Below are 26,574 nucleotides of genomic sequence, written 5' to 3'. Positions count from 1 at the left end.
CAAAAATTAACCTAATGGAATTCTTGTCGGAATGCACTTTCTTGAATTTTGAGGGCTTACAACTTTTTTTTTTTCTTTGTCTTTTTGTCTTTTCTAGGGCTGCTCCCGAGGCATATGGAGGTTCCCAGGCTAGGGGTTGAATCTGAGCTGCAGCCACCGGCCTACGCCAGAGCCACAACAACGTGGGATCCCAGCTCCGTCTGCAACCTGTAGCACAGCTCACGGCAACGCTGGATCCTTAACCAAGTGAGCAAGGCCAGGGATCAAGCCCACAACCTCATGGTTCCTAGTCGGATTCGTTAACCTCTGCGCCACGATGGGAACTCCAAGGGCTTACAACTCTTTAAATGACATCAGACTGAATTGTGCATATCTCGTGTAAACTACTCTTAAGTGCAATCGTAATTCAGGAGGCTATTTTACAAGTGTTCATCTGTGTCTAAAATACAGTCATGCTGCATTGCGCTTATTTTTAAAGTAGAGGGGGGTCAGTTTTGGAGAATGTGTTTAGTGTGAGTACTCCCTCAACTGAAAAAAAATCAGTATAGATGAGTCTGGGTTGGCAGAAATCTGGTGAAATCCTGGGAAATGGAACAAGCAGGAGTGATGTGGTTCATCCAATTTCATCAATACAACCTTATAAAATTAGTTTTCTAATTGAGGGGAAGGATGGAGGCAATGTGAGGAACTCTTCTGGGGCAGGCATAGACTTACCATAGGAACAAAATTAACACTTAAAGTATCTTAAGTTGTTCCTTAAACACAGGCAGGGTCACCTTCCAGGTGTTCACAGCTTACTGGTGGGAACAAGAAGACTCCTTATGAACCACTGACCACTGGTGCATCTGCCATACTGTCCCACCTGAATTCCATTCATTTTGTTTATTTATTTCTTTTTCTTTCAGATTCTCATAGTCTCTTTTATTTTATTCATTACAGAGTATTCTGGTTATTTCTAAATAATAGCTGGATATAGTAATTTAAAAACAATGTATTATATTCCTTAGGAAATATTTCTGGGTATTAGGTATCATGTCAGTATCATGTTCTTCCATATATTAATTCTATTCTATCATTAGATTATAGCATAAATGGTTAAAGGCACTGGCAAAACATTTAGGAAATTATAATGATAGCAGAGCATTTGCTAGTTATATGCAGCAATCTATGCTTTGGGATTGAAGAAAGTTCCATTCATTTTGAAGGAGAGGCCAGGAAGGCATAGATCGAATGGGACTGGGACTGGTCAGGAATGACAGATGTAGTCGGGTGACAGGCTGGGTTTCTTTTCCTGACCCAGTCCCTTCCCTTGGGAGGAAAGCTTAGGTAAGACATGGAAGGGAGAACCTTTGTTTCCACAATGACCCGGTGGGTTAGGTTTAAGGCCAGTAATCAGCATGAAGCAGGTATGTTGGTGTCTTGAAGGGGCTTCACTCAGAAGTTAGAAGGATGACTTAGGACTTGACCTGACTTTTCCTTTTATACTGGGGATGGGGACAGTGGAAGAGGGAAAGAAATGGGGATAAACATATTGAAAGAGTGCATTTGACAAGGATGGGAGAATAGAGAGGAGGGATTTCCAGGATATCCCTGTAGCTCGGGTGGACCCCATGTGACTGCTGGTGAATTAAAAGGAAAAGAGAAGGATTGTTTTGCACTATTCTTAAAAGCCATGTGCATCCCTAAAAATCTGTGGGTGAAATTTTCTTTCTTTCTTTCTTTTTTTTTTTTTTTTTTTTTTGTCTTTTTGCTATTTCTTTGGGCTGCTCCCGTGGCATATGGAGGTTCCCAGGCTAGGGGTCGAATCGGAGCTGTAGCCACTGGCCTATGCCAGAGCCACAGCAACGCGGGATCTGAGCCGCGTCTGCAACCTACACGACAGCTCACGGCAACGCTGGATCCTTAACCCACTGAGCAAGGGCAGGGACCGAACCCGCAACCTCATGGTTCCTAGTCGGATTCGTTAACCACTGAGCCACGACGGGAACTCCTGAAATTTTATTTCTGATAAAAGCTTCTTTTTGCCCTTCCAGACAGTAAGTAGTGACTGATTTAAGTACAAAGGACACTGCTACTTTGTACAAAGAAGACTGCTACTGACCTGCCTTCTTTAAAGTAGGAAACATTGTTACCTAACATTAATTTTTTTTCTCTTCTAAGCTATTTCAGGGTACCTTTAAAAATGAGAAAAACAATATTAGTAGTTAAATCACTTATTTAAAAAAATATTGATTTCTGTTAATGTGGGAGGCAAGACCCTTAACTGTGACAATATGGAAAGTATCATAATTTTGGTCAAGAGTATATAAAGCTAGAGTAGGTTTTTCATAAACACCAATAATCCATTTTAACATGGAGAGTATATGTTAAAGCAAGGTAATAACTTAAAATTCTACATCTTCTCCGTAAATTATTCCCTGATGATTCTGGTCGAAAATGCTTTCACTACTCCCAAATCTACATGTCCAGTCAGACTCCGGTTGCAGCTGCCCACCGGACAAACTCCACAGTGGATATTCCAAAGTTACCACAAGCCCAATATGTACACTTTGCTATGCTTAATTCTTTTCCCTAAACCTGCCCTTCAAAATACTTTCCCCACCTTAGTTGGCTGACAAAGAAACTTGGCATTCAATCTGTCACCAAGCTATCTCCTTGCCCAGCCCCATCTCTCCAGCCCCCATTTCAGTGCTAGATCAGCCCTGGTTGCCTGGGCAATTAAAATAAGCCCTTAGCTTGTCTCCATGGCTCCAGTTAGCCGTTCTCTAATCCATGATTGCAGTCAGAGTAATCTTTCTAAAAAAGCAAATCATCATTCTCTCCAGGGCTTAAAATCCTTCAGTGGCTCCTCATTGATTAATGGATAGAGTCCAAATGCCTTAGTGTGCCAAACCAGTCCTTGTTATCTCTCCAACCTTATTGATTGCCATATCTTTTGCCCCTGGAATTATGCATCAAGCAAGATGGACTTATTTAAATTCCACTAATGGGCTAGTGAGAAAGACCATCAGGCATTCAAGAGGTCTCTATGAGAAGTTTTCTATCTTATGTTTTCATTCTGACAATTATCTTCAAAAACAGCATAAGCATATTTTGAATCATCTAGAGTAGTGCTTTTCAAATGTGAATGTGTCCAGGAATCACCTGGAGATCTTGTGCAGGAGCTGACTCAGTAAGTTCTGTGTGGCTCAAGGCATTTCTTTTTTTTTTTTTTTTTTAATTTTCCCACTGTACAGCAAGGGGGTCAGGTTATCCTTACATGTATACATTGCAATTACAGTTTTTTCCCCCAAGCTCAAGGCATTTCTAACAAGCTCCCAGGTGATCCTAATGTTGCTACATGGTGGACCATACTTTGAGTAATAAAGATCTGGAACGATCGCTTTGTAATTGGGTACAACCACAAAATTGTCTCACTGTCATGGATTAATGACAATGAACAATGTTCGGGATTAATGAATAAAGAAAAGAGATAGACGTACCGTCTTAAATGACACATTCATTACAAATGAAGACCATGTGATGTCACAGCTTGCAGTATGAATCAAGATCTCGCAATGGTTCTATTAAGAAAAGAAAAGTGATGAAAGAACCGAAATATCATTAAGCACAAAGTAGTATACAGGCATATCAGGCTCAAAAGATTCATTGAAATCAAGACAATATTGTAGTAGTAAAAAACCAGAACCAAAAACAAAACAAAACACTTATACCATTCAGTTGATATTGTTATTTGGACTGATATTAGTTTTATATTTTTCTTTATAATTACTTTGTCCATCTGTTTTGGTTTTATAATTATATGATCGCTATAAACACTAGGGTTTATATTTAGCATTATGTCTCCACTTAGGAAAACAATTTAAATTTGATTTTAGGGTACAATAGACATTTTATAAGAAGTCTAAACACTGTGCAAGTTTGAGAAACTCTGGACTAAACCGTGTCATGCCTTTTTGCCTTTGTTCCTGTTGTTACCTCTGCCTGGAGTACACTTCCCATATTCCCTTGCCAACCTTGCCACCCTTCCATGTCCACTTAGCAAACAGCTACCTTTCCTTATGGCTCCTTTTCAGAGACTCATGCTCAATGTCATACTACAGCTGTGCTGCATTATCTCTTTCATAACATCTATACTGTGTTGCTGTACACTTGGCTGCAAGTGTTTACTTATTTTGTTGACTGTCTCTTGTATCCTAAGAAAAGAGGTCTTGTCTTTATTGTCTTCTTTGTATTTGTTCAATGATTGGAACATAAAAACTTGCTCAATAAATATTTTTTGAATGTATGGATGGATATAAAACTTGGTTTGGTCCTTCCCAGACAGAAAGAACATATGAATACACTTTGTGTTCATATTTGTGGGTGAATAAAATGTATAAAAAAATGATATTCTTCAATACATAATTTCCTTTCAGTATGGTAATTCAAAAGAGAAATCCTAAAGAATCTGCTGAAAGGTCTGCATTTTCACTAATTTTTGAGAGGTCTGTTTATTGAGGCTAATGCCTAGAGAGTTTCAAAATAATGTGAAAAGGAATTCCTATTGTGGCTCGATGGTAATGAACCCGACTGGTATCCATGAGGACACGTTTTCGATCCCTGGCCTTGCTCAGTGGGTCAAAAGATCTGGCATTGCATGAGCTGTGGGAGGTCATAGATGCAGCTTTATCCCATGTTGCTACAGCTGTGGCGTAGGCCAGCAGCTACAGCTCCGATTGACCCCTAGCCTGGGAACTTCCTCATGCCTCGGGTGTGGCCCTAAAAAGACAAAAAAAAAAAAAAAAAAAAAAAAAAAAAAAGTGCAAAATAACGTAAAAAGAACACTGTGATTACATTTTGGTGATGCATCATCAGAAATAAAAATAGAATGGAAAGACTGAAAAATCTTTACTCAAACTTCCAGCCATATTAGTATGGTTAAACATTATGGGTGAGCTGGAACAGTGGTAACTTTCAGCTTCCAGTTGTGCAAGATAAATTCTGCAGTCTGTAGAGAATCCTGGCCTCAACTTTCTTGTGTTTCAGTTTTGCCATTCGATTTTGGTAGCACTTTATCTAGAGCTGGAAGAGAGAGTGAAGCTCAATTTGCTTTAAGAACAGGACAAATCCTGGAATACATTTGCATTTATTTTTGGATTTATCATTTACATTTACCATTTGCAACTGATTTTCTGGACTATATGCATAAAGAAGTCTACTTCCTAATAAGACCCTCTAAATTAACTAGGATGGTGGACAGTGTAGGGTTGGGGTTGGGGTTGGAATGAGGAGCTAAAAAACTCAAAATAGATTCCACCCAATTCTATCCCTGATGTACAAATGTACTGTAGTTCTATACAAATACTCTGAGTGTTTGAGAGAAAGACTTTGATGAACAAACTGGGCTGGTATAGCCCAGAACTAGATTTTCATTTTATGTATATAGCTGTTGCTTCTTCCATATCAGAGCAATATTCTTTTGATCACATAAGCCATAAAAATTTGTAGAGCTCAGTAATTTTTAAGCATAATTAATTCTTTTTGGTTACAACTGGACATTTCTCTACTTGGAATAAACAATCTAAGAAGAGACTTTCCCAGCTCCTTTGGAGTTTACTTATTTTACTCTGTAATAGTACAAAGTGTACTCCAAGCGAATCATGATTGTCTTACCTCTTCCTGGAATGCTCCCTCCCTGTCTGTAGTGGTTAATTTTATGTTCTCTTGACTTGGCTATAGGAGGCCCAGATAGCTGGTAGAAAAAACTATTTATGGGTATGTTTGTGAGGGTATTTCCAAAAGAGGTGAGCATTTGATTTGGTGAGCTAAGAAAAGCAGATGGCCCTTGTCAACGTGGATGGACGCCATCCGATCCACCGAGGGCCCAATAGAATGAAATGTTGGAGGAATAGTTAATTTGCTCTCTCTGATGAGCTGGGGTATTCATCTTCTCCTACCTTTGGACTTTGGTGCTCCTGAGTCTTTGCGCTCCATTGAAACTCACATCATTGCTCCCTCTCTTTCCCTCCTCCCTTGCCTTCTCAGGTCTTTAGTCTCAGACTGAATTATACCACAGGGTGTCCTGGTTTCCACCTTCCCCACAATGGCAGATTGTGGGGCTTCTGAGTCTCTCATGAGCCTATAATTAATATCCATGTATGTCTTACTGATTCTGTTTCCCTGGAGAAAACTTATACATCATCCAAGAAAATATCCTTTCCTCAAAACCCTAGCTGGATATTCCTCCCTTCAGAAAAATTCCCAGCCATCCACAGAGAGAGTTACTCAATTTCTCCTCCAGGCTAGTTTTATGTCTTGGATGGGCTTCATGGAGGTGCTTACTCTACAACATTCTGTTTGTTGACCTCATCTAAAAAGAGAAGGAATAGATAAAGCTACACATGTAGGATATTAAACCCATGCCACGGTGGAAAGAGCATTTGATTAGGAGTCAAAAGATGTGTTATCAAACCCTCCTTCTCCATATGGCCAAATACAGACTTTTCTCTTTCATACATCTTATACATTGGGCTTCCACAGTTGATTTTTCTCATTGTGAGTAGAATATTAATCAGCTTGTATGCCTACTCTTTTACCCATTTTAGCCACACAGCGAGTGTGTGTGTGTGTTCAAGTACTCTTTATATGGAGCTAAATTAGACATGACATTCTTGTTATTGCACCAGCATTGTTGTCTGTGTTTCACACACGGGACCTCGGTGCAGAATTGCCAGCCCTTTTCCATTAGTTAAAGAGGAAAACACACAGAACGAAAACAGCTTTGTCCTATTTATTTTCTGATGTGTCATAAAATTGTTCAGCCCACATGTCATAGCAGAAGGGTTATTAAACATTACTGTGTACTTTACCGTCTAGGATTGTACTTAGAATTGAGTCTTCCAGACTTTATTTTCCTTGATGTCTTTGCTCTACCTGTACACTGTGTTCATTTCCAAATGGACTCCTATCCTGGGAATCCCATTTTCAGACATATCTAAACCACAATCTGCATTCTGAACATCTTAAATGCCTACTCACTAACCACAAATGTTTGTTTATCCCCTATTACAACAGGGACAAATACAGTCACTAATTTTTGCCTTTTAAGGTAACAACCCAATTTAATGCTTGGGAGGAGGAAGAAAGCCATCATAGTCATAGAAGAAACAAAAATATAAAATATCATAGCGATCTGTGTTCTTTGAATATTCACATCGAAGACTAAATTAATGTTTACACAGAATTATTTAAGGGAATTGGAGCAATTCTGCAGTAGATGGTCTAAACAATTGTTCTTTTAGGTAGCTTTTGAAGCTTTTATCATGTGGTACAATTCATCAGAGCTCAGTCTGAATTTTATTTCTCTTTTTTTATCTTTTTGCCCATGCATGTGGCATGCAGAAGGTCCCAGACCAAGGACTGAACCTATGCCACAGTAGTGACCTAAGTCACGGCAGTGACAATGCCACATCCTTAACCCACTGGGCCACCAAGGAACTCCTGAATTTTCTTTATCCATATGCCATCACCAGAAATTCAGAGTGTTCTCCAGGTGAGAAGTTCCCCCCTTATTTTTGGTTGTGGGATATGACTGCAGATCATGTAATAAATAAGTATATTTGTATTTATCAAGTGACCCCCTACATGGTCCATTCCTGACTATATTTCTCTGATACCAGCTTCTACTCATGATAATTTTGGGGGCTGTCATCCTTTAACAACAATTATATCTCAACATTTGTAGATACTTTTTTTTTTCTTTTTCTTTTTTTTTAGGGTGGCACATGGAAGTTCCCAGGCTAGCTACAGCTGCCGGCCTATGTCACAGCCACAGCAACACCAGATCTGAGCCATGCCTGAAATCTACACCACAGCTCATGGTAATGCTGGATCCTTAACTCACTGAGTGAGGCCAGGGATCAGGTCCACATTCTCATGGATGCTGGTTGGGTTTGTTAGCCACTGAGCCAAGACAGGAATTCCAGTACATATCTTTATACTTTGCATAGTTTGTCTTACTTAATCCTCTATGTTAGTCAGAACTCTTTCAGTTGCAAATGATGAAAACTATCTTGAACTACTGTATGCATTTAAGGGAGATCTTTATTTGGAGGGTAAGGGCTTAAATGAAAACCTCAGGAGTAGGTATGACTTTTAACATGGCAGGATTAACATGCCTACTTGTCTAATTCTAAGGTCAGCTTTTCTCTCTGATAACTCAAAGTCACTTAGTTTTGGCTTCTTCTTTCTTGGTGTTTGTTATCTTAGAGAAGGAGAGATTCTCCTTGTGTCTTCACAAAGCAAAGCTCAAAGAGGGACTCTGATTGGCCTTTGTGGGTCATGTGCCCCTCTCTGGGACCAATTACAGTGGAGAGAAGATTGAGGTATTCTGATTGGCTAAGTTGTCATTTGTTAAACTTGTGGTCCTGAGATTGGTGTGCTGCTGGGAATTAACCATTATATCAGAACTGTATGGAGTAGAGAAGTTAAGTTCCCTGAGGGAAAAAAGACTGCTGGGAATTTAACAAAAGATGTCCACGTTGTTATCATAAACACTGTAAGATATATCATTTCCCCTATTTTAGAGGCTCAGACAGATTGATTTGCCAAAATTCATGCAGCTGGTAAGTAGCTAAACTAAATCTTCTAATTTATTTTTTTCCTTTCATTGATCTTCGGAAAAAAGAATGCATTAACCACTGAAAAAAATATTTCTTCTCAGAGTTCCTGTTGAGGATCAGTGGAAACAAATCTGACTAGCATCTATGAGGATTCAGGTTAGATCCCTGGCCTCTCTCAGTGGGTTAAGAATTCTCCATTGCTGCAAACTGTGGTATAGGCTGGAGGCTATAGCTCTGATTCAACCCCTAGCCTGGAAACCTCCATATGCTGTGGGTGAGGCTCTAAAAACAAAAACAAAAACAAAACAACAACAACAACAACAAATTATTTCTTCTCTATACAAGCGGGACATGTAGTAAGACACATAAAATTGCCATTTCAAAGTAAATTGATTTTATGACCTAGGAAGAAATCTGGAATATTTGCAAGTGGTTGCAAACAACAACAAAATGTCATTTTAAACATAGTACAGCATTTAAAAAAGAAACACAAAAAAAGTTCAAAAATTTTGCTGTAACTTTTTTTGCTTATTGGAAATAACAATCTGTAAAAGTAATTATAATTTCAAGTCTTACTGTTGGTATCATTTAAAAATAAATTTGAAAAATAATACCGCTAGGAAAAGAAAAGCCCCCACCTTTTTTTTGGGGGGGGGTGAAAGAGAAAAAGACAGCTTTTATTGCCTTGCCAGGCAAAAGAGGCTCCAGTAGGCTAATGCCTTAAAGACTGTGCCCCCCGAAAAGCCCCTTTTAAAAAATAGCACAATGTGGTTTTTAAAATACTACTGCATGGGTCTCACTTTCCCATAAATATCCTTCTGGGATACCTGGGTGAGGTGGCAGAAAGAGTTGGGTCCAAATGACATGGGGAAAGGGCATAACCAGATAAAGAATCTGCTTTTTTGTTAAAGCGCAACTTCTTGCAGGTCTGTGACAGGAGAAGCCCAGGTCCAGGAGAACAGAGGCAGTAACAGAGGTCAAGCAGTTTCTGGTCAAAAAGTTAAGTATACACACATGACTTGTATTTTGTCTGCTCCTGTAGACGAAGAAAGAATCCAGTGGATTGTTCTTCCTCAAATTCTAGAACCCCCAAAGCCTAATTATCAAGAGATACTGATTCAAATTTAACATACTGATTATTACATAATTTCATCATTAGTTTTTCTTGCTTTACAAAGCTCACTAACAAGCACCAGAAGCATCAAGATATCCCTTCAAGAAATGAGTAAGGAAAAAAAAAAAAAAAAGAAATGAGTAAGGCAGTTGAAAATAAAAACTGCAAAAGTCATTGATAGTTTTGTGAAGAAAATAACTGATAAGAACACCCATGTTAGAAGGGACTGAGGGGAAAAAAAAATCCAAATGTCTGCAGTGGGCTCACAATGTTGATTGTAAAGAAAAATGAGTTAGACTTTATGGAAAACCTTATTAAACAGACAAACCAAGGTAAATTGTAAATATAGAGTTTTAGGGAAACAAATTCCTGTATCACATATCTTGAGGTCTGACCAAGAGAAAAAAATGACCGTAACCATAACTTAGAAATATTCCATAAGCAATAAAAGTGTTTTAACCACATAATTAAGGGGCTTCTCAAAAATAGCCTAGTACTTAAAATAGTCTTGTGGCTTTTTGCTGTGAAAACTGGACAATGTTTTTAGTGTTAAGAAAAACAAGCACGTGAGAATGAAAAAATGCTAACATGTTTAAAATAAACACTGTTTTCAGAATCAATTGGGAAAAAATACACTGACCTCGTGTTATGCATAGAGATTGAACAATGTCTATGTAAATTTGTACTCAACGGTAAATAACAGATGAGTTGGTTTCAATGTTTTCAAATATTTTCAAACTCTCATGAATACAACTTAACTTTAAGGGGTGGAATTTTCTACTAATCTTGGTTATTTCATCTTTTATTTATCAGTCTTGGCGAAATTTTTATGAAGTATCTTGCTTTTTAGTAGCTAGTAGTAGTCTATGCTAACTCTGCTTGTGTAAATGAGATCAATTTTTGTTTTCAAGACCAGCAGGAGGAAAGACCAACAGTGCCAGAGGTTAAAAAAAAAAAAAAAAAAAAAAAGTTAATCATCTCACTTTTATCTTTGGATTCTTATTTGCATTTTGTTACAGCCAGAGAGTTCTTTGCTGCCCAAAGCAACACTGCTCATTCAGGTGCCCATGTCGTGGCTGATCAGGGCCCACAGCAAGTGGCTCACCAGGAAGATCCTAAGGGAAAGGCATTGGCAGAGGGATCACGACAGATATGCTCACTGGTTGCTCAGTGCTTCCCTGCTGATAAACTTTCAACAGAGATTTTCAGGAGGGAACAGAAGATTCCTGATCCCTACTGAAACACGGTGTTGGGGGTTATTTGTACAAATCATATGGAGTAACAAAAACTAAACTCTCATATGCCTCTTGGAATTTCACGTATTTGAAAGTAAAGGTGTTTATTTCCTAAGAGGTGCAGGGAGAAGAGCTTACCTGTAGTAAGGATTGTTTTGAGGAACTGGGCAGCAAAGTGGCAGCTCTAACATCCCTATTCACCCTGTGAACTATCTTAGAGCTACACTGGGAAGATTGCACTCAATTTTACAAAACTGTAAAATCTTTCAAGCTTTATCTCATAAACAAACATGCCAAAACCTGGCATTTGTTTTTAATTTAGGTGGAAACAGGTGAAAACCCATAGTGACCCTGACTTCTTTAGACCCAGTTATTTTTTTTTATTTTTTATTTTTTTTATTTTCCCACTGTACAGCAAGGGGGTCAGGTTATCCTTACATGTATACATTACAATTACAGTTTTCCCCCCACCCTTTCTTCTGTTGCAACATGAGTATCTAGACATAGTTCTTAATGCTATTCAGCAGGATCTCCTTGTAAATCTATTCTAAGTTGTGTCTGATAAGCCCAAGCTCCCGATCCCTCCCACTCCCTCCCCCTCCCATCAGGCAACCACAAGTCTCTTCTCCAAGTCCACGATTTTCTTTTCTGAGGAGATGTTCATTTGTGCTGGATATTAAAGACCCAGTTATTTTAAGACTACTGTTTTTTGCAAAGAAAATGTATGTTTATTGCTATCAACTAGATTCTACAATTACAAACATGTTTCTTTATTGTCTTGTTTGGTAAGTAGGTCTTGCCTCAATTATGATTCTGTACTCTTTGCTCCAGATTCACGTAAAAATTGAGATCAAGAAAACGATGCCTTTTTTTTAAGCTATACTCTGTATCTGTGCTTCTATTTCACCATCCACTAAAAACATTTCAACATTTCCTGGCAGGTAACCAATTTTAAACCTCTTTCAGGGCTCAGACTAATGAAGCTATACACATTTAAAAATTATTTTTATGGACTTTACCATTTGGCATTCCTTTTTATTTTAGAAATTTTCATGAGAGTTTAAATGTAATAATGCATTTCATGTAATTATGTTTAATTATTATTATCTACCATTTATCCAATGATCTCATGGTAGTTTATAAACACTAATTAATTGAGATTTACAAAACCCTGTGAGGTTCCAAGTACAATGGCCAGGTTGTGTTTAACCACTTATTTCTCTAAATGCTGCTTTGAAGTCTTTGCATGTTTAACTACTGATTATAACTCACGTTGCTCTCTGGGAAACTTGAAGTAGACTCACTTTTATTTTGTTCCCATGGTTTTCAAATTAAGTTTTTATTCATGATTTCTGGAAAGAGCCAGAGAAAAATTTTGACTAAGTAATTTTGACTTAAGAGTTGAAACCACATCTTTAAGAATTTTCAGATCAGTGAGAAAGCTATGTTGACATCCTCAGTGGGCTACAACTATAGTAGTAATATACCTCATTATTCCTACTATAGCATGTTCCATAGCAATCAGCCTTTAAGGCTTCAAACTATGGCCCACACAGGACACTGATCTTGTTACCAAGTGGAATTATATATGCCTGATGCATAGAGGGTCCAAACAAAACCAAATGTTGGAGTTTTGAGTTTGGTTTATTGCAGGGCTATGCAACGGAGCAGTTGGGTCATGCCCTCTAAGTCCCCCAAACTCCCAGAAGGGTTTCAGCAAAGCCTTTTAAAAGGCAAGGTCAGAGAGGGATGTGACTAGTTGTTACACACTTCTTGGTGCAGGAATCCTTTGTTCTTGCAGCTGTCCATGTAAGACAGGTCACAATATTTCTACAAACCTCCAATGAGACAAATGTTATTCTCTGTTCTGCAACATTTTATACCTATATAAATGGACGCATAAAGGTCAGAATCTTGATTATAGGCTATCCTGTATATTTCAGGCTATAGACAACATTCCTTTACAAAAGCATGACTTAAGCACAGGCAGCAGAGCATAAAAGTTAAGTAAAAAGAAGCAGATCTATATTTTTCTTCTTTTTAGGGCCACACCAGTGGCATAGGGAAGTTCCCGGGCTAGGGGTCAAATAGGAGCTACAGCTGCCTGCCACAGCCACAGCCCCAGCAATATGGGATCCAAGCCTCACCTGAGATCTACACCACAGCTCAACGCAATGTGAGATCCCTGACCCACTGAGCAAGGCCAGGGATCGAACCCCCATTCTCATGGATACTAGTCAGATTTGTTTCCACTGAGCCCCAGTGGGAACTCCAGAAACAGATCTAATATGGAATCAGATTTGTCCTTCTCTATTACAATCTCACAAATATTTTATTGTGATCCTAGCTCCTCCTTTTAACACTTTCTCTGCTTCTGTCTTTTGACCTCTGTCCCAAATTAAAAGTATAGTACAGAGCTATGGACTGGTTGCCCAGAGGCCAATTGTCCTCAATGTATGTAACTTAAAGAATTAATTTCACTTCTTTAAAATTGTTCTCCATAGGACATGCAAGCAAAGTAATACCCACCCTACTATTTCTCAACATCATGGGCATTATAAAGTGAGATACATTTACAGTCGTTCTTTTTGGAGTCCCCATTTGGTTCATATCTACTCAACAAATATTTATTCAATGCTTATGTGTCATGCTCTGTTCAAAAGCCTGGAAAAGTAGCAATGAACAAACAACAAATAAACAAGCAAATAATTACTGTTCTTATGGAACATATATTCTAGTGGGTGGAGATATAAGTAGTGGTAAATATTATGGAGAATCCTGATTCAATACAAGTTCTACCACTTATGAACTATGCAGCCTTGGGGAAATTAGTTGACCTCACTGCACCTCAGGTTTAAAAAAATTTTTTTTTTTATTATTTTTTTAGGGCTGCACCTATGGCATATGGAAGTTCCTGTCCAGGGGTCAAATTGGAGCTATAGCTATAGGCCTACACCACAGCCACAGGAGTGCTAGATTAGAGCTGCATCTGCAACCTACACGGCAGTTTGTAACAATGCCAGATCCTTAACCCACTGAGAAAGGCCAAGGATTGAATTGCATACAGATACTAATCAGGTTCTTAACCCTCTGAGCTACATTGTGAACTCCCACCTCAGTTTTATAATCTGTAAAATGGTAAAAAGAATACTACTTACATTTTAGAGTTGTTTTGAAAATTTATACCCATCCTATCACACATGGTCCAGTTTGATATTGTAGTAAGATTTAATACAGTTTGATACATTTTACAGTGTGCTAACAAGAAAGCCAAGAAACTGTCCATGACAAAGAGCTAGTAATTCTTAGACATGAGATTTGAACCCTGGCGGCTTAATTACTGGCCTAATAATAGCTAAGAGCTCTACATATGTAAACTCATTTAATCCACACAAGAACTCTATAAAATAAGGAAAGTAGGTAAGATTCCCAGTCCACAGGCCCCTCCTTCAAGCTGCAGAGTTACCATCACAGCTGGATAGAATTACCTTCTAAGGGACTTGAGTGGCAGCTCTTGGGGAGCCTCTCTTCTAAGCTTCTGGCGCCAATTACCTCAGCCTTTTCTCTTTGTATCCCTTGCCACTGAGGTGACAGAGCTTCCTGATTTTTCTGGCTCTATATTACCTTAGTATTCTCCTTTCACATTTTCAACTCTCCAGTAACTGTTTAATCAATTCTTTTGAATAAAATGTCTCTGTTCAAATACCTACTTTTTTTGTTTGTTTGTTTTGTTTTGACTCAAACTGATTCTCTACTTGGTGCCAAAAGTGTTTCCTCAAAACCTCACAAAGATGAAATTTGGTGATTGACTCAATTAGGTCATTGGTCTTGAGTGCAGTGCTTAAATGACTGCCAATGAGAAAGGAAAGGCTGGTAATCCATGGCATGCAGTGCCAAGTGCATTCACAATTAAGATTTCTCCCTGTTGTTGATTGTGATGAAGTTCTAACTTAAGAAAATGTCCCACACTTTCTAACATCATAGACATTAATGTAGATGGCACATTATTTATTCACCCTATACATGGGATAGTTTTCAATTTTTCACTATGATGATACCATAATAAGCATATATATGTCATATCTAGATATATCATATGTATATATATTTGTATTAGTGTACGTATTAGTATAAGAATTTCTTTAGAATAAATTAAAGAGTAATGGCTAACAATGTGGAGAGGTTATTTCTGGAACTGGAGTTGTGGATGATTTTTATTTTCTCCTCTATAGTATTCTGCATTTCACAATTCTTTTCCAATAAGAATTATTTACTTTTGTGATGAGAAAAATGAAGTTATCCCCTGTCCCCAATCAACGCTATTAATTTTGCCACTATCAAGTATGACTTTTACTTTGCTGTGATTTAGTGAGATTTATAGCAACAATCAAATGTGTGATAATCAAAATAAGGCATGAAGTCAGCTGAACTGATCTCTATGCTTCATTTGTTTGATCAATTCACCTCAAGGGTGAAAGCAGTTTTCAGATAATCTGAAAGTGATTCAGGAAGTAATAGAATCTCTAGGTTAGAAAAGACTGTAAAATATCCTAAAGAAGACTTCAATTTTAATATTAAAATATGTATGGTGTCTATAATTTAATAAGTAGTTAAATATTGAATATGTTAAATATTAGGAGATCCTCAAGACTTTCTAGTCTTCTCATTCTGCTCTTTTCCTAGGAAAACTCACCCAAAACAAAAGCTTCAATTATCAACTACAAAGCTGGCAGGCACCATGCAAAATTTCATTTGTAGCCTAGAAATTCTCCGACTTCCATATAGGTTTTTAGAAAAATAAAGAATAAAGATTTGCATTATAAGAAACTAGAGCTTTTATATATAATAGAATTGGATCAAGATTAGAGGCTGAAAGACTTTACTCTATATCTGGCCCCTGCAGAAGTAGAAGAGGATAGAGAAGTTGGAAGTGGGATGGAGGAAGAGAACAGGATGTAACCTCACAGGAGGTCCCAGCAGATAGATCTCATTTAATCCATTATAAATGGGTGAGTGGTAGGGAATCAGGTGGAGAACCTATCAGGACATTACCAAACTCACCGATGAACAGCAACAGTGAGCCACCTGAAAGACAAATCAAAGCTTGGAAGCCAGTCAAAGCCCAGAGAAGTGTCTCCACTTGAGAAAGCACTGTGCGTCGCCAAGAGGAATCACACTGGTTGTGTCATTTGTCCCCCTTTACAAAGTCCAGGGTCCTCAAACACACCAAACCAGCAGTGAAGGGAGGAATGGGCAGCCCCAGAACTAGTACTTGAAGGGTAGGGGCAGTGTGGAAGCACTTTACCCAATATTCTTCACTTCTGCCAAAAAATTAGGAATGCTACAAAAAACTCTTGGATAACTATCACTCACATTCCTCAAATGTTAACAATTTACTACATTTACTCTATTTTTCTTTGTACATCCATCCACACACATGCAAGCTTCCTTTTTTCTTCTGTGCCCTTTAAGAATAAGTTGTATACCTAATGCCAATTCACCCCTGAACATCTCTGTAAATTATTTGCTAAAATCACAAGAATTCTTCCACCTTAAAGCAGAATATTATCAAAATATCAAAATCAGGAAATTATCGTTGATAAAATATTACCTAAATCACAGACTTTATTCAGATTCCTTCTAAAGCCTTAATCATGTCCTTTATTTAAAAAAAAAAAATCCGAGGTCATGTATTATATACTGTTGCCATTTCCCTTTAGTCCCCTTTAATCTGTAATATTACTTGAGTCTTCCTTCATGTTTAATAACATTGATTTTTTTGAAGACTATACATTATTGTTTTTATTGTAAATAATATAGCATAAAATTAAATATCTTAACCAATGTAAGTGGTTCAGCAGTGTTAACAACAATGTTATGCACCTGTTGTAACCAGATCTCTAGAATTTTTTTTTTTTCCCACTGTACAGCAAGGGGGTCAGGTTATCCTTACATGTATACATTACAATTACATTTTTTCCCCCACCCTTTCTTCTGTTGCAACATGAGTATCTAGACAAAGTTCTCAATGCTATTCAGCGGGATCTCCTTGTAAATCTATTCTAGGTTGTGTCTGATAAGCCCAAGCTCCCGATCCCTCCCACTCCCTCCCCCTCCCATCAGGCAGCCACAAGTCTCTTCTCCAAGTCCATGATTTTCTTTTCTAAGGAGATGTTCATTTGTGCTAGATATTAGATTCCAGTTATAAGTGATATCATATGGTATTTGTCTTTGTCTTTCTGGCTCATTTCACTCAGTATGAGATTCTCTAGCTCCATCCATGTTGCTGCAAATGGCATTATGTCATCCTTTTTTATGGCTGAGTAGTATTCCATTGTGTATATATACCACCTCTTCCGAATCCAATCATCTGTCGATGGACATTTGGGTTGTTTCCATGTCCTGGCTATTGTGAATAGTGCTGCAATGAACATGCGGGTGCACGTGTCTCTTTTAAGTAGAGTTTTGTCCAGATAGATGCCCAAGAGTGGGATTGCGGGGTCATATGGAAGTTCTATGTATAGATTTCTAAGGTATCTCCAAACTGTTCTCCATAGTGGCTGTACCAGTTTACATTCCCACCAACAGTGCAGGAGGGTTCCCTTTTCTCCACACCCCCTCCAGCACTTGTTATTTGTGGACGTATTAATGATGGCCATTCTGACTGGTGTGAGGTGGTATCTCATGGTAGTTTTGATTTGCATTTCTCTTATAACCAGCGATGTTGAGCATTTTTTCATGTGTTTGTTGGCCATTCTAGAATTTTTTTATCTCACAAAACTGAAACTCTATACTCACTAAACACTAATTCCCCTTCTCCTTGTTCTCTAGCCCATGTCAATCACCTTTCTACTTCCTGTTTCTATTATTTTTGACTACTTTAGATACTTCGCATGAGTGGAATTATTCAGTATGTTTGTCCCTTTGTGAATGGCTTATTTCACTTAGCATAATGTTCTTTGAGGTCCATCCATGGTGTAGCATATGACAGAATATCCCTCTTTTTAGAGGCTGCTTAATATTCCAGTCATTCATTGACAGACATTTGGTTGCTTCTGTTTCTTGGCTACTGTGAATAATGCTGCAATGAACGCGGGTGTGCAAATGTCTCTTCAACATCTTTGAATTATTCTGTGTATATTCCCTGAAGTGGGATTTCTGGATTATATCATTATCCTGTTTAAGTGGAACTTCTTTACTATTTTTTTTAATGGCTGTACCATCTTGTCCTCCCCAAAATGGGGCACCAGTGTTCCCATTTCTCATATCCTCTCCAGTTCTTCTTACTTCCTGTTCTTTAAATTGTGGCTATCCACTATCAAAAGATATGAAGTGATATCTCATTGCCTTTTTTTTCTTCTTGTCATGGCCACACCTGTGGCATATGAAAGTCCCTAGCCTAGGGGTGGAATTATAGCTGTGGCTGATGCCTACGCCACCCAAATGGGAATACCAGACCCAAGCCATATCTGGGACCTACACTGAGGCCTGTGGCAATGCCAGATCCTTAACCCACTGACGGAGGTTAGGGATGGAATCCACACCCTTACAGAGACTACATTGCTGTAGTCTCTGTAACTGGCTGAGCCACAATGGGAACTCCTCATTGTCTTATTGACTTGCATTTCTCTTATGATTAGTGATGCTGAGCATCTTTTAATATACTTGCTAGCCATTAGTATAACTTCTTTGCAGAGTTACCTATTATTCAAGTCTTTTGCCTAGTTTACAACTGGATTATTTAGTTTTATGTTGTTGAGTTGTGAGAGCGCCTTTTATATTATGGATAATAACCCTTATCGTGTATATGATTTGCAGATATTTTCTCCCATTCTGTAGGTTGGTGTTTCACTCTGTTGATTCTTTCCTTAGATGTGCAGAAGGTTTTAAGTTTGATATAGTCCCAGTTGTCTATCTTTTATTTTGTTGTTTGCACTTTTCATGCCATAACAAAAATTTCTTTGCCACATCTAATGTCTTGATGATTTTTATCTGTTTTCTTCTAGGAGTTTTATAGTTTTAGGCCTTATATTTAGGTCTTTAATTGATTTTGTTTTTATTTTTTTATTTTATTTTATTTTTTATTTTATTATTATTATTTTTTTTGGTCTTTTTGTTGTTGTTGTTGTTGCTATTTCTTGGGCCGCTCCCACGGCATATGGAGGTTCCCAGGCTAGGGGTTGAATCGGAGCTGTAGCCACTGGCCTACGCCAGAGCCACAGCAACGCGGGATCCAAGCCGCGTCTGCAACCTACACCACAGCTCACGGCAACGCCGGATCGTTAACCCACTGAGCAAGGGCAGGGACCGAACCCGCAACCTCATGGTTCCTAGTCGGATTCGTTAACCCCTGCGCCACGATGGGAACTCCTCTTTAATTGATTTTGAGTCTTTTTTTTGGTACATGATAGTTAATTATCCAAATTCTTTCTTTTGTATATGGATATCCAGTTTTCCCAACACCATTTTTTTGCATAGAAACTTCAAAGAAGGGAAATTCTGTGATGATGAGTTCTTCTCAAGTAGTTCATTTCTGATTATAACTTTGACCATTTCGGCAAGGTGATGTCTGCCAGGTTTTAGGAGTCACCATCTGACAACTTGTTTTCTTTTTTCCTCAATGTCCAATCAAGATTTCTTTTTGTGGATTTTGCTATTTAAATATTTATTGAATCAGAGTTCTCATTGTGGCTCATCAGGGTAAGAACCCAACATAGTGTCCATGAGGATGCAGATTTGATCGCTGGCCTCACTCAAAGGTTTAAGAATCAGGTATTGTCGAAAGCTGTGGTATAGGTCTCAGATGAGGCTTGAATCTAGCATTGCTGTGGCTGTGGTACTGGCTGGCAGCTGTAGCTCAGATTCTACCCCTAGCCTGGGATGCAGGTGCAGTCCTAAAAAGACAAAAACATTTTATTGAATCCATCTATTTTTCTTCTGTGTTTTTGATTTCTTCTGTGTCTCACTGACTGACCTCCACTGCCTCAAACATGCTTTTTGCTTTGCTGGTAGCCCTTTTTCTTAACATCTTGGTCTTTGTTTGTTTGTTTGTTTGGTCTTTATTCTGATCTCACTTTAAACATCACTACTCCTGGGAGGCCTCCCCTGACTACGTCTTTTATTTTATATTCTCATAGCACTGTATGCCTCTTCTTCATAGGAATACGGTAAATTTAGATTAGTTTGTGTAATTTTGGATGAGCATCTAGCTCCTTGATTTATGTCAGTAGAATTTGTTGCTTGCCTTTGTGCCAGCACAAAGTGTTTGGCTCATAAATTCATAAATAATGGTCTAATAACAGTCATAATAATAATAGCATCAATGTTGAATATTTACCATTTGCAAACAACTTACTAAGTTCTCATCATTTCTGTATTTTCTCAGAAAAGCAAATGTGAGTACAATATAGTCCATGAAAACAATTTTTTGATTGTTATTGAATTTTCCTTTTATATAATATTATATAAATTATGTAATTGTGTATCTTCTTTTGGTAACATTAAATAGGTAAAATATATTATGAAATGCAATAAGAAATCTATAAAAATATGTAATTTCACAAAGAAAACTGTATAAATAGTAGCCAACATCTCTTTAAAATAATCTTTGTGGAGTTCCCATCATGGTGCAGCAGAAACAAATCTGACTAGGAACCGTGAGGTGGCGGGTTTGATCCCTGGCCTCACTCAGTGGGTTAAGGATCCGGTGTTTCCGTGAGCTGTGGTGTAGGTCACAGATGCGGCTTGGATCCCATGTTGCTGTGGCTCTGGCCTGGGAATCTCCATGTGCCGCGGGTGCTGCCCTAAAAAGACAAAAAAAAACTTTGTGTTGAGTCACATAGTTTCTGTCAGCATTTGTAAACTTACAAAACTCAAACTGCCTGAAGAATTCTTTTTAAACAATGATCTGGTGGCATTAGAGGCAAAGTATACAAACAGTGAGGATATCATAAATTCACAGTGGAAAGTAAACCAGACTCCATAGTTTTAAATGAATTAAATTGGAAAAAGAAAGAGTTCATTCCCCAAATAATAACACTATGGTTTAAATGTCATTTTTGTTTTTCAGAACTTACCTACCAGTGTTTATCGGCCACATCTTCTTTTGAGGTTTTTGACCACCAATGACATTCTCTGGTTTTAACTGCTGTGCCTCTGGTTGTATCTTCTAAAGATCAACTAGACAACCTTTATTTTGGACAACTTTTGAAAGGATGATAAGACTAGACTTACTTTATCTGCCTTTTAGTTACAAATTGTATGCATACAATTTTGAGAGCTTTAAGAGCAACTACCAGGCCCCTAGAAGATGAGGTAATTGTTTCACTGCTTTAGAATTTGTTTTCAGCATTTGTCATTAATTTGGAATTTAATTAATGGTGGGTGTTGCCTAAGTTGAAGGAGTAAAGAGTTAATTTTTTAGTACATGTTGTACTGAGGATGAATAGTCAAAGCTTGCTCATATACGTATGATTATAAAAGAAAAAAGAGGTACAGCTGGAGTTCACATATTCGAACATCAAAGTATCTTGTAAAATCAGCTGACTGAATTTTTCATTACCAGAAAAAATTGGTGTTCCATGTTTTTTAGATACGGAGGCTAGTCTGGCTATCTGCATAAACTAAGAGCTGCTTGTCTTTGCATTGTCTTAAAATAATGCCTAGTTTTGGAATCTGGTTTCACCTCCTTGTCTTTTTAAAGAGACTAAAAACCCTTGGCAATGTCAGGGTACAGGCCTGAGTTCTAGAGACAAATTTCCTTTTAGGATGTGTGTACAAACTATTTTATGGAATTAGGGGAGAAATTTTTTTTCATCTATGAGCCTGACTGAATAATATTTTATGATAAGCCAGAACATTAAGGAGAATGCTGAAGAGCAGCCAGTTGATTCAAAATAGAAGTGATGCTATAGCTCAGTTCCTGAGAGCAATAAACTATCCAAGAAGCTTCTTTATGGTGCACAAAAGAAATGTCAAAACAAAAGAAAATAGTGTGCTACATGTCCGAATTACAGAATGGAGAAAAAGTTGGAATTTTTTCATATCGTGTAAGTAGTCATAAATGTTACAGAAAATAGAGGCAAAAATTAAAAACATACCTATATATCATATAACTTTAATATACACACAGTTAACATTTTTTCCAACTATACATAGTGTGTATTAAATTGCTTTTGTCACTCTATTTTTATTTTTAATTTTTCTTTTTAGGGCTGTACCTGTGGCATATGGAAGTTCCCAGGCTAGGCGTCGAATTGGAGCTGCAGCTGCCTGCCTGCGCCACAGCCATAACAATGCAGGATCCAAGCTGCGACATACACCAGAGCTCATGGCAATACCAGATTGCTGATCCACTGAGCGAGTCCAGGGATTGAACCTGCATCCTCACAGATGCTAGTTGGATGTGTTTCTGATGGGCCACAAGGGGAACTCCATGTCACTCAACTTTATATTACTAATCTCTTCCAGTGATTTAAATATTCACCTATGAGGTTGGTTTTAAAATTAATGTTTAAAGCAGCATAACCCTTTTACCTATTATGAAGTCAGGCTTTACATTACATTTTTGAAAAAGCACAACTGGTCTGATTTAATTAGAAAAGGGATTGTAGTCCACCAGATGGCAATTCCATAGCTCCAGAGCACTTGTGCAAGTTCCCACAGCACAGTCCCCTGCATGGTTTCTAAGGCTGTGGGGTAGCCCACAACATTGCCATGTTGTGATTTATTAAACATATTCACTATTGTTGAGCATCATGTTTCCTTATCAAGAACAGTGCTGCAAACAATACCCCTGAGAGTGACTTACCAGCACATTCGTGATTGTTTCTTTAGAGTGCTTACTTGACAGTGGAGTTCCAGGGTGAATAATTATGTGTGTTTAAAAAAGTTTTTAAATACAGATTGCCAAATTGCCCCACCCAAAAAGGACTTTCAAAAAAAAAAAAATCAGTGTATCATCCCAACAATAATGTTGGAGAGTTTAATTTCACCAGAACTTTGTCAAAACTTCACTGGAACAATTAAAAAATGAAGTATTAATATATGCTGCAACATACACGAACGTTAAAAACACTACGCTTGGTGAAAGCATTCGCAAAAGACCCCATGTTGTATACTTCCATTTATGGGAAATGTCCGAAATAGGCAAATTCATGGAGACGGAAAGTAGATTGCTAGGGACTGGGGGCAATGAGGAATAAGGACTGCTAATGGACAATTGCATGGTTTCCTCCTTCGGAAACAATGTAAATGCACTAAAATTAGACGGTGGTGCAACTCTGTGAATATACTGAAACTGTTCCCATGGAGAAGTTCTTTGTCTTACAAAAGAAGGAATCAGGAAAGAGATGGAAATGGAGAAAATAAAGCGAGGATTTATTTAAGTGAGAAGCACACTTCTAGAGGGAAAGGGGGAGATGCCCTGTGTTTCTTGGTAAGTGTGTTTTGAGGGGCACACAAAAGAATGGGTGGAGTATTCATTGGGAAGGTGGGGTTTAGGGGTTGTATTCCCCGATTTCTATTCCAGCTCCACCTTTCCAAAGGGAGGAGGGATTTTTGTTTTTAATTAGCCTTGATCTGAAGTGTCATGGCATCAGTGCACAATGCTAACTTCTTATCTGCAAGGCTAATTTTATTGTAATCAGGGCATAATGAGCAACAGGTTACATTTGGATGCTGGAAATTCGCACCTTTTCCCACACTTCCGTGTCTACATCCAGGGCACGTATCACCCCAAAATGTGTGGTTTCCTGTCATTCTGGAGGTTCCTGCTTTTCTTTGCCCAGGGACACCCAGTGTTTATGAAGGCACGGCTTCCTGTCACCTGGCCCAGGGCTCATACCCAACTATCTGCCTGCTGCAACAAAACCACCAAATTGTGAATTTTAAAATGGTGACTTTTATCTTAATAAAGCTATTTTTAACATTTTATTGGAAAATCAGTCCAATGAAAGAAAAAAATGGTAGCTGTGGTCATTGGCTTTCAATTAACAGTAATATTGAACTTCTCCTTTTGGACCTTTATATTTCTTGGGTGAGTTACTTGTTGTGCCTCTCATTCTATTCTTTTAAAAAGTATTCAAAATTTTCTTAATGACTTGTGTATTTCCTTAAGAAGAAAGACAATAATATCTGTCTTTTAAAATGTGACATTCTAAACACAAAAGAAAGTGTCTGTAATATATTATTTTAAAATTTAATATTCTGAGTACCATGATACCTATTTCATATCAGTGAGAGGCTAAAGCAGGGTTTTAATACCTTAATTTAATTCTAGAATCCCTGTAATTTTGATAATTCTTTGGGAGGTAAAAAGCAAGAGATATTGGTTCCATCTAAATTGGTTTCAGTGTTACAGGTAGTCACTGCCTGCAGCAGCTGGCATTTGCTCAACCTCTAAATTAAATGTCAAATGCAGCTGTGGAAGAAGCACAACCTGGCAAGTGCCCTAACAATATATATCAGTTGATAACATACTTTGGAAAATTAGAAAATGCAGAAAACAACTGATGGCATTAAATGGAAGATGTGTCATTAGTTATTTTATGATGAGGTGACATTTAATTCTATACTTCAGGGTAAATTAATCAAGGACTAAAAATTCATGATCTTAATGCTGAAAAAAAATATTCATTGGGTAGAATGAAAAATGAAAAAAAAAAAAGAGCATTCTTTGAAAAACACTGTTTTGAAGCACTGAAATCCAAATTTTACCTCGTGTTTGTTAATTCTAAAACTATCGATTGTAAGAAACACCACTAATGCATCAGGAGAAAAATCATCACATTAAATGCACACATCAATTTAAAAATTCATCACAATTTTAGAAATGCTAAATTTTGAAAGTTGTATCTTAGTGTGGTGGATACGCAGAGATTTCATGCTTTTTGATGTTAAAGAAATTGTGAGCATCCAACCGGTAGGTTTTGGCTCCCCAAATGAACATTAAATCCTTTTATTTCTTAGTGTAAAAAGTTCATTTTCAACAATGAAGCCCAGAAGATGGTGAATTATATGCAAATGATTATAACTAAGGAAAGAGTAGAATTATAGATACTAGATTATAATCTGTAGTGTTATTATAATCTGTGGTGTTTATTGTGAATTTCATTATCTGCCCAAATCAAGGCCCCCAAATTTGATTCAAAAGTTAACGTAAGTTACTACTTACAAATCACTGTACTAAGAGCTTCTGGGATGTAAAGATGAATAAGACCTTATTTACTGTTTCTGCCCTTGGGGAGATTTATAATTTTTTTCCTTTTTTTTTTTGGGAGGTTGGGAGAAGCTGGGGAGATAAAAGTACAAGAGACATCAATTTTTTCCTTTTTTTTTTTTTTTTGTCTTTTTGCTATTTCTTTGGGCCGCTTCCGCGGCATATGGAGGTTCCCAGGCTAGGGGTCGAATCGGAGCTGTAGCGGAAGCCACAGCAACGCGGGATACGAGCTGAGTCTGCAACCTACACCACAGCTCACGGCAACGCCGGATCCTTAACCCACTGAGCAAGGGCAGGGACTGAACCTGCAACCTCATGGTTCCTAGTCGGATTTGTTAACCACTGCGCCACGACGGGAACTCCCAATTTTTTCCTTTTAACAGGAGAGAAGAGGAGTGATCTTTTGATATGATTAAAGTTTGGTGTTTTGGGGGTTTGGGGGGGGTTAGTTTGTTTTTTTACAGTATTAATTTTTCTCAAAAGAACATACATTCATAAATGGCTGGTGCCCCTGTGGTGTAAATGTAACATAGGGATTACGTGTCAAAGCAGCAGCAGAGCCCATGGTACCCTGGACTCCCATCACCCCCTAAGAGGTGGCTGAAGCCTGGCTTGGCTAGACTGGACACTTGTAGGAGCTGGATATGAGCCCCAGGGCATTCTCTTGTTGCTTCAGATGACCTGACCCCTCCAATTTTCCTCATTTCCATTCCCAGAGGCAATTCTTTTTTTTTTCTTTTTTTTTCTTTTTAGGGCTGTGCCTGCTACATATGGAAGCTCACAGCCTAAGAGATTAATCAGAGCTACAGCTACCAGCCTATGCCACAGCCACAGAAATGCAGGATCCAAGCTGCATCTGCAAACTACACCACAGCTGACAGCAACGCTGGATCCTTAACCCACTGAGCAAGGCCAAGGATGGAACCCTCATCCTCATGGATACTCATCAGGTTCGTTACAGCTAAGCCACAACGGGAACTCCCCCTTACCAGAGGCAATTCTAAAACTGATCCATTCTAAACTCTTTTGATGGCTGTTACTTTTTTTCCTTTTAGTGCTATCAAACTTTAATAAAAGCAACTGTAACATCAATTAAATAACAGCAGCTAAATTAAGATGAGATAAATCAAAATTACATTAATAGAGACAATATAGGTGAGCATCTTGTTGTCATCAGCTGTTGTGAAAGTTGAATGGAGCCTTTCTAAGCCCCCAGATCCATGAGCACCCACGGCTTAACATGCCTCTCTGGGAGGATCTGAAAATCCAGGGGATCCTCTGACACTCCTGGGCCCTGTGGGCTGCATAGGGGAACATCACAAGCAAAAGAGCCACTTGGAAAGGCTGGATCTTAAACAATGTCAGCCAATATTGACTGAGTATTTTCTTTCCTTAGCTCATGAA

The sequence above is a fragment of the Sus scrofa genome, chromosome 9, assembly GCF_054392235.1.
Source record: "Sus scrofa isolate SSC_HxYL_T2T_F1_AM1 chromosome 9, Sscrofa_HxYL_maternal_Yorkshire_Landrace_v2.0, whole genome shotgun sequence".
NCBI lineage: Eukaryota > Metazoa > Chordata > Mammalia > Artiodactyla > Suidae > Sus > Sus scrofa.
This window is presented reverse-complemented; position numbering follows the sequence as displayed.